Raw genomic sequence first — 9,193 nt, 5'->3', positions numbered from 1 at the left:
ACACCGAGAATACTAAGGTGGCCTTGTTGATGGTGTCAGACTCAACTCAACACCGTCGAGGTTTTTTGGAGGCCGTTCGCATTGTTGCAGAGGAGTTCGTGACCGAACCGATCATTGAGGACGAGCGCGAAGTGTTCATGTTGTGTTGCGATCGTGTAGATTGAGCGTTTAAGGTTGCTGTTGTTCGAGTGGTCGTGCGCAAAGAAGCGTGGAGACGCTTCTGCCGTTGTGTGTACAGTTTTTCCCTTTGTGCATTGTAGTTTTTCATGCTGTTATTTCTTTGTTAATTGTATAACCGCTTATTTGAAGTCAAATGTAAATGTATTGTTGATTTATGATGTGATTTAGTATCTTGTTCCGATGCTCATGGAAATATCAGATCTGATTTACATCACTTCTACCTAGTTTTTCTCATACTATACCATGTTAAGGTATGTCTCCTTGTCCATCACCTTATCTCGTAGTTCCCTAGGATAAGGCGTGTCACCTTTGTCCATCACTTTTCTCCTAGTCTTAGCTAACCTACGTGCATATAGATTGGATCCTATCATCAAAAATCATATCTAAGACTTAGCTCCAGTACTTTCACTCCTTGTCCTTCAGTACTGTGTTATTCATATCTAGGACTGAGCTCAAGTACCTTCACATTTAGTCCTTCAGTACTGAGCTATTTATATCTTGGACTAAGCTCCAGTACCTTCACATTTAGTCCTTCAGTACTGTGCTATTCATATCTTGGACTGAGCTCCAGTACCTTCACATTTAGTCCTTCAGTACTGTGTTATTCATATCTTAGATTGAACTCCAATACCTTCACATTTAGTCCTTCAGTACTGTGCTATTCATATCTTGGTCTGAGCTCCAGTACCTTCACATTTAGTCCTTCAGTATTGTGCTATTCATATCTTGGACTGAGCTCCAGTACCTTCACATTTAGTCCTTCAGTATTGTGCTATTTATATCTTGGACTGAGCTCCAATACCTTCACATTTAGTCTTTCAGTACTGTGTTATTCATATCTTGGACTGAGCTCCAATACCTTCACATTAGTCCTCCAATACTGAGCTATTTATATATTCTAAGGCATATTCTCATCTCTACTAAGACTTATTTGCCCTAAGGCATTCAACACTAACGCATACTCATGAACTTAGTAGCTTTCTAAGTCAACGTATACACACAACATTAAAAAGAGATGCATTACTTTGGAAAGCTATTTGAGAATAGTTGTCAGAAATAGCTTCCAGTAAACTATAAATTGCTAAAACATTCATAAAGCATTTGCAATTCATTTAAAGCATTTAAAGTCACTCACTGTCTTTGATGTTAACCCTCCAACGCCAAGCACTAATAGGCGTTGAGTACTTAGCCAAATTCTTAAGCCTTAGCTTAACTAGGCAGCAACATCTTCATCATCGCCCACCACCATGCGATCATGTCTTGCCTTAGGCATTTCACAAGTTGAATTCCAACGCATGGCCTGCCTTTTATGCATCCAAGCTTTCAGCTCACACCTACACAGCCCAACGCATGGCCCATCGCCTAGCTAGCATTTGCGCCAATTGTTCAGCCTATGCGCCCAACTTGTGGCACATCAATGTATGCCTCATGCGTTCGTCCAGTCGTGTGTTAACACGTTCTAGCGCGCCCTTGCACCTAACACCTCGCACGCCTGCCTTCACAGCCCCATTCATTTTATCACACAGTCCAATGCTAACGGTAACTTTTGATTTTCTTTGCAGACTTTCCATCTTTGTGCATTGCTCCTCCTTAGGTAAGGGAAGAAGCGGGTGTCATATGAGCGAAGGACAAAATCCTGAGCCCATTTACGACCCAGAGATTGAGAGAACTTTCCGAAGAAGAATAAGAAACGACCGCCAACGGTAACAAGAGAAAGATCTGAACATGGCGTAGCAACCAGAAGATAGAGCACCAAATGCAAATAATATCATGGTGAATCTCATCCTCTTGGCAAACGATCGCAATAGACCCATCCGAGACTATGCGTCACCCAACCTTTATGATTTCTCACCAGGAATCATGAGGCCAGCTCTTGATAGATTGAGATTTGAAATGAAATCAGTGATGCTACAGATGATTCAAATTGCCGGACAGTTTGGCAATAGGCGTGGCAAGGATCCGCATACCTGCCTCCAGAGTTTTATTGAGATTTGCAATACATTTGTGTTCCCAAACATCTTCACTGAGGAAGTTCGATTAACACTGTTCCCATTTTCATTGTGTGACCAAGCATGAAAATGGGCTTATTCTCTTGAACCAGGGGAGATTACATCATGGGAAAAGGTAGTGGAGAAGTTCATGAAGAAGTACTTCCCCTCGACGGAGAACGCCAGAAGGAGGAAGTTGATCACTAATTTTGAACGTAAGAGATTGCCCGCATAATGACTTACCAGATTGTTTATAGATGAAAATTTTTACCACGGATTGAACCCTGCATCATAGACGGTTGCCAATGCGGCAACAGCTAGAGGGGTGCTTGACAAAAAATATGATGAGGCTAAGAACATACTTGATCTCATTTCGAAAAATCACGAAGACTAGAGAGAAAGCAATCAAACACTGAGAATTAAAGAAAATGATGCAAATAATGGGGCCATCGCATCCCTACAAACCCAAATGAATGCGTTGATGAATCTAATACAAGGCATCGCAATCAGTAGCACGGGAACGGATAAAGGGCAGGTAAATGCAGTCGCTCAAACGACCACGAGTTGTATCACCTGTGGAGAAGCACATACGATTGAAGAATGCCCAAGAAATTTGCAGTCAGTATACTTTATAAAGAATAACCCTTTCTCTGATACGTATAACCCTGGGTGGAGAAACCTCCCCAATTTCGCGTGGAAAAATCAACAACAAAACTATCAACCTATGGCGCAAAAGGAAGAGACGCCGGGATTTTTCCCATGAATGAACGGTTAAAATTAAGCCAGTAGTTCGCAGATGCCGCAATCTTCATCCCTGGAGAGCCTACTTAAGCAATATATTGAGAAAAAATGAAACAGTACTCCAGAATCAAGCGACGTCTATCCACAATCTTGAAATTCAGATAGGACAGATTACGAGTGAGCTCAAAAGTAGACCGCAAGAAGCATTTCCGACCTCAACTGAACTCCCTCACAACCCTGGAGGTGCAGGAAAGGAACAATGCCTAGCAATCGCCTTGCTAAACAGAAAAACGACAGTGGAAGAAGGGAAGAGCCCATCATGACCAACCCGAATGCGGTAAAAACCAAGAACCTGTTGATATATGATTAAAAAGAACTCAAGAAAATGAACCCAGAAGTTGCGTCCACCTTGAATACTTTAGAACACAAAGCAGAAGTACAGCTACCACCATTCCCACAAAGATTGAAAAAGAAAAAGAATGACGAAGAAAAGATCGCTACAGCGGTAATAACGCAAAGATTAAATACTATGATCCCACAAAAAATGTGCGACCCAGGAAGCTTCACGATACCCTGCTCAATTGGAGGAGTCTACATGAAGGAAATCAGAATCATAATTTCCATGAGCAGTGGGACAAGACTATTCCAAATTATAATCATGAATCAACAAATATTTACAGTTATGCGATTCATACAGAAATTACAGCATGTAACATACAAAGGAATAGAGTGTAATGACCCGACCCCCGAGGAATCAAGCTAGGCCTTACTAAATACATGCATGCATGGAACTTAAAACGACATCCTTTTTATGGTGAAATAAATACTAAATAAATAAGGTAAATTCAAAAGCCCTTCATTAAATTCAAATATTAAAAACAACAATAGGATACCCATGAATCATAAATGTTAATGAATAAGTCTGAAAACAATTCTTAATAGTAAGTTTCAAACATTAAAACTGAAAGTTAAACAAAACATGAAAAGAAATCTAAACTCATGAGCAGAAGCATAAAACTGATCCCAGTGGCTCGATCACTGATTTTTCTTATCAATTATCGGTGCATCTCTACCTTTACCTGAAATAACAACATGAGAAAGAATTAGTATAAAATACTCAGTAAGTAACCCACTACTGGGGTCAGGCTAAGCATCTATGTTCTCTAGATGCCTACCTCTGGTAGAACATGTAAACGACTCTAGTCCTCATAGGACACATACATACATGAAAAAAACTGATTTCTAACCTACGGTTGTTAAGTATGTCCACTACTCTAGTGAACCCCGAAGGAAACACAACCCCTGATGAATCCCAAAGGAAACACAATATCTGGTGAATCCCGAAGGAAACACAATATCTGGTGAGCATCTAACTAATCAGTGAGGACACTATCACAATCTCAACATCACAAGTATCACAACATGGTCCTATAACATGCATATAGATCTCATCATCATGATTCTACAACATACATATACCTTTTGTCATCCTAGTCTCATAACATACATATACAGGTCATCATCATGGTTCTATAACATACATATAAATTTCTTCATCATAGCTCTATAACATACGTATGCATCTCATCATCATGGTTCTATAACACACATATGAATTTCTTCATCATAACTCTATAACATACGTATGCATCTCATCATCCTCAGATTCAGCAGGATCTCCAATAACAAAAATATACTTAAATCATACTATTATTCAAACATCTCTATGTGCAACTAGTCTTTTAAACCCTCATGTCAGCAAGGCATACATAAACATCAAACTATCAATATATCCTCAATAGATCATAATTATCATTGCCTGACACTAGGGCAGTTCCAGTAGTAAGATTACATACCTCGATACTAGATTCAGATATCGAGCTAAGCGGCAGTCTTCAATAATCAATCTTTGAATTCAATTCCCCAATGATGCCTGAGCAACAACCACTCTCAAGATTCCAATCTCCAAAATCTTCCTTCAATCCGATCTTGCTTCCAACTTTTAGTCCTTTTCTCCCGTAAAATTTTCAATTCACAAAGAATTGAACTCACTCCATTCCACAAAGAAATTAATTCTTGACATTAATTTCAAATTAAATTTGTGTGACGTAACCCCCTTCCAAAATGAAATTAATTCTTGACATTAATTTAAAACTAAATTTGCGTGATATAACCCCCTTCCAAAACGAAATTAATTCCTGCCATTAATTTCTATATTGAATAATTTCAAGGTTAATCTATTAATTTCCAAATTAAATAATTTCAATGTTAATCCATTAATTTCCAAATTAAATAATTTCAACGTCAATCCATTAATTTCCAAATTGAATAATTTCAACATCAATAATTAAATTCCCGCAATTACACTTAAGTCTAAAAATTCCAAAAATGCCCTTAATTAATAAAAATTAAAATTAAATAAATAATAAAAATTCGGGGTGTTACACAGAAAGTCAAACTCTACGCACATAGGCAGAAGCGTCTCCACGCTCTATTGCGCGACCGCTCGAACAACAGCGACCATGAACACTCGATCTACACGACTTCAACACCGCACGAATACTTCTCGCTCATCCTCAATGATCTCCTCGATCACGAACTCCTCCGCAACACGAACGAACACCGCACTCGTCCTCAGCAACACGAACGAACACCGCACTCGTCCTCAGCAACACGAACAGCCTCCACAGCACCACGAACGGCCTCCAGAAAATCTTAACGGTGTCGAATTAAGTCTGACACCACCAACAAGGCGACGTTGGTATTCTCGGTATGAGAATCCAGAGGGTGGGCTTTGTTCGGACTTGGTATGAGGCACGAATTGAGGAAACAACAATCGCGTACACGACTGGACAAATGGGAGATGGCAAGATCTATCGTATAGGTCGATGCCCAATCGTTTAGATAAAGTTATGCGATCGTCTAGCAAAAGCTATGTGATCATTTAGTCTATCGTTTAGCTCGGTCTGTCGCCTACAGACACTACACGATCGTTTACCTTGGGCCTGCAATCGTTTAGCAAATCTATGCGATCGTTTAATAAATATTGTACGATCATTTAGATTGCACCTGCACAATCATTTAGCTCGTCCAGCCGCCGTTTAGTAAATCTGTATTTACTTGACGACCACCGTGAGTTTCTATATGCCGAGAGAAAACTCAAAATTCTTTTCAAACTTTAGTAAAAAACCCCTATTTCAAAATAGGAAACCACTTTCCTTTAAACTCACGGTTACCATGATCCTATAACCACCCACTACTTTGGTTATTTAAAAGAAAAAATATTAATTATCTAATAATTAATATTATTATAAATATAAATGATAACCAACTTATCATACTATATTTATAACCTATAGTTTTAATATTTTATCTCGTGAAACATATAAACCATAGTTCTTTTTCTATTCCATGGTACTTAATGTAAATCTCGTTTACATCAAACCTCCACTAAATGTATCTCATACATCATACTAATTATATCATATATAATCAAAATACCTCTTGTCAATTTGAATATTTCAAATCAACACCAAGAACTGATCCTCGACAGAATCCAAGCTACCAAGGGGACCTCATGGACCTGTAGCTCCGAAGCTCCAATGGTACGAGAATAACTGACTAAATTCTTTTAGTCACGGGATCCACCATCCGTTAACTGCCAGGCACTCCACTAAAGACCGAAAACTGAACTTTCCTCACTATAGATATATTATGTGTCCATCTTAACCAATCAGCAGTGCAACAACCCTTCACAGATTGCTCGTAAGTATAGCTAGGCCAATAACCGTTATGCCCCTGTAGTTACATTTGTATCCTTAAGTACCACTGATCCCTCTAATGAACATAAATCAAAATCTTACTATGACTGAGTTTTCTTTTCCAAAGAGAAGTTGTGACCACTATGTTTAAGCCCCAGAATCAGCCCTTAAGGGAGCAATCTCTCTATTTATCCCTGCTTCGGGAAAGAAGTGAATTCCATATTGTGGATTGAGTTCCCAGCTCCAAGATCAGACAAGTCCCCAAAAAGGTAGGCATGTTGAGTTGGCAATCTGGCCACTCTCACCCATACTAATCAAAGGACCGCCTTCAAAGGCAGGAGTTTCCAAAACACTCAAGTTCGAGGTCATGTCACTTATACAAACTCTTTGTATAGAACACCCCCGCTCCACATCTCCACGATTGGTCAGGATCAACCATCTGTAGTAGTTTACAACACTTGTAAACCTCTACAAAGCGGGCCGTATTCGTAGTGTCATCAAGATCAAGTATCCCACCTTAATCCTTATACTATAGACCGATTTAGGTTATCACTTAAGGCATAATCCACTTGTATATCACATATACATGCCTAAGTTCACAGAAGATAACCAAGGAGCTTTGTTTATTGGATATGAGTAAATGCCAGAATTAAATAACACTTTTTTTATTCATTGAACAATGTGTATCTTTACAAAACAACGAGACTCTGGGAGAATTAGAACACCAATCCCAACAATCTCTCACTTGTCCTAATGACTCGAGAGACTAATGTACAATACAATATAAAATTGTACAATATATAATAAACTAGGGCATACCCCAGTATCATCTCTCACTTGCTCTAGACAAAATGCTGCATGTCCCGCAGACCCAGACTTTCCAGATGACCCTCAAACACGTTAGCCGTGAGAGCCTTTGTAAAGGGATCAACAACGTTGCATCCCGTAAGGATCAGATCCTTAGCTCCATACACAAGTATCTAGACCCTCGTCCTTCGAAGATACTTGAGGATCATCTTGACCCATTCATCTTTGTCAACATCCTCTATTGCTTTCGTAAAAGACAACGGATCCTCGACCTCATCATTTGTAATGATGTTTTGGGCTTCAATTAAATCCATGTAGCGATCTAGTGGGTTCATAACCCTCCCACTACGTCGAGGCAGTCTCAACTCTTGAGTTGGTTGACTAGACGTCCCGATCTCAATAACTCTTGTTGATCTGTCGGTCTGTTCAACAACTCTTATTGAACCCTCAATAGTCTCAGTCTCACTCGAGATCTCACGTAAAACGAGCTTACTTCGTGACTTATGATCCCTCATGTGATCTTCTTCCAAAGAGGCAAACCTTCAAATGCGGTTTCAACTTCTTTGGGTTAGTCGCTAACACATGTGCCAGACAACCTCAAATCCTGAAGTGGTGTAAACTACCTTTACGACCTCTCCATAACTCAATAGGTATTTCGAAAATACTTTTCGAGGGAACGTTGTTCAGGATATAACATGCAGTCTGCACTACATAACCCCAAAACGAGTCTGGAAGATGAGCATAACTCATCATAGATTAAACCATGTCCAACAAGGTCCTGTTTCTTCTTTCTGATACACCATTCTGCTGAGGTGTACCAGGGGCCGAGAGTTGGGACGCAATCCCATGTTCTATCATATAGTTCTGGAATTGGAGGTCCATATACTCTCTACCACGATCAGATCGTGGTGTTTTTATCTTCTTACCTAACAAGTTTTCAACTTCAACCTTATACTTCTTGAACTTGTCAAGGGCTTTAGACTTACGTTGCATTAGGAAGAGATACCCAAACCTTGAATAATCACTTATGAAAGAGATGAAATATTCATACCTAACTCGAGCTTTGACATTCATCAGACCACAGAGGTCTGAATGTACAAGCTCCAAGGCTTCCTTGGCTCTGTAACCTTTTCCAGTAAAACGTTGTTTGGTCATCTTGCCTTCAAGGCATGATTCACATACCGGCAAGGAGTTTTCATCTAAACTCTTTAGAAGTCCACTTTTCACCAAATTTTCAATCCTATTGAGGTTGATGTGACCTAACCTTAGATGCCAAAGATGGGTGTTTACCTTTGGAGAAACCATTGGTCTTTTAGCTGTTGTTGCCGTACTGAACATTTCAGTGTTAAACAAGGCTTTTATGACTAACGGCCTTAGTACATATAATTTATTTTCCATTGAACCAGAACCAATCTCCATTCCATTCTTAAAAATAAACATTTTATTCTCAGAAAAGGAGACGGTATAACCTTGTTCAATGAGACAAGAAACCGAGATTAAGTTCGTCTTAATATGAGGAACTTCAAAAACATTATCCAGTAACAGATAACATTTCTTGTCAACAAATAACTTCAGTCTACCTATAGCAACAGTTGAAACAAACTCACCATTACCGACTCGAAGAGTCATCTCTCTTGTGGCAACGTTTTCTAGGAACTAAATCCATGGTAAGATGAACTGACTTGATTGGTAGCACCTGAATCAAGGATCCAAGCA

Source organism: Benincasa hispida, chromosome 10 (assembly GCF_027475165.1).
Source record: "Benincasa hispida cultivar pf3 chromosome 10, pf3_genome.v1.1, whole genome shotgun sequence".
In the NCBI taxonomy this organism is placed as follows: Eukaryota; Viridiplantae; Streptophyta; class Magnoliopsida; order Cucurbitales; family Cucurbitaceae; genus Benincasa; species Benincasa hispida.
The sequence above is the reverse complement of the archived record's forward strand: the minus strand, read 5'-3'. Positions refer to the sequence as shown.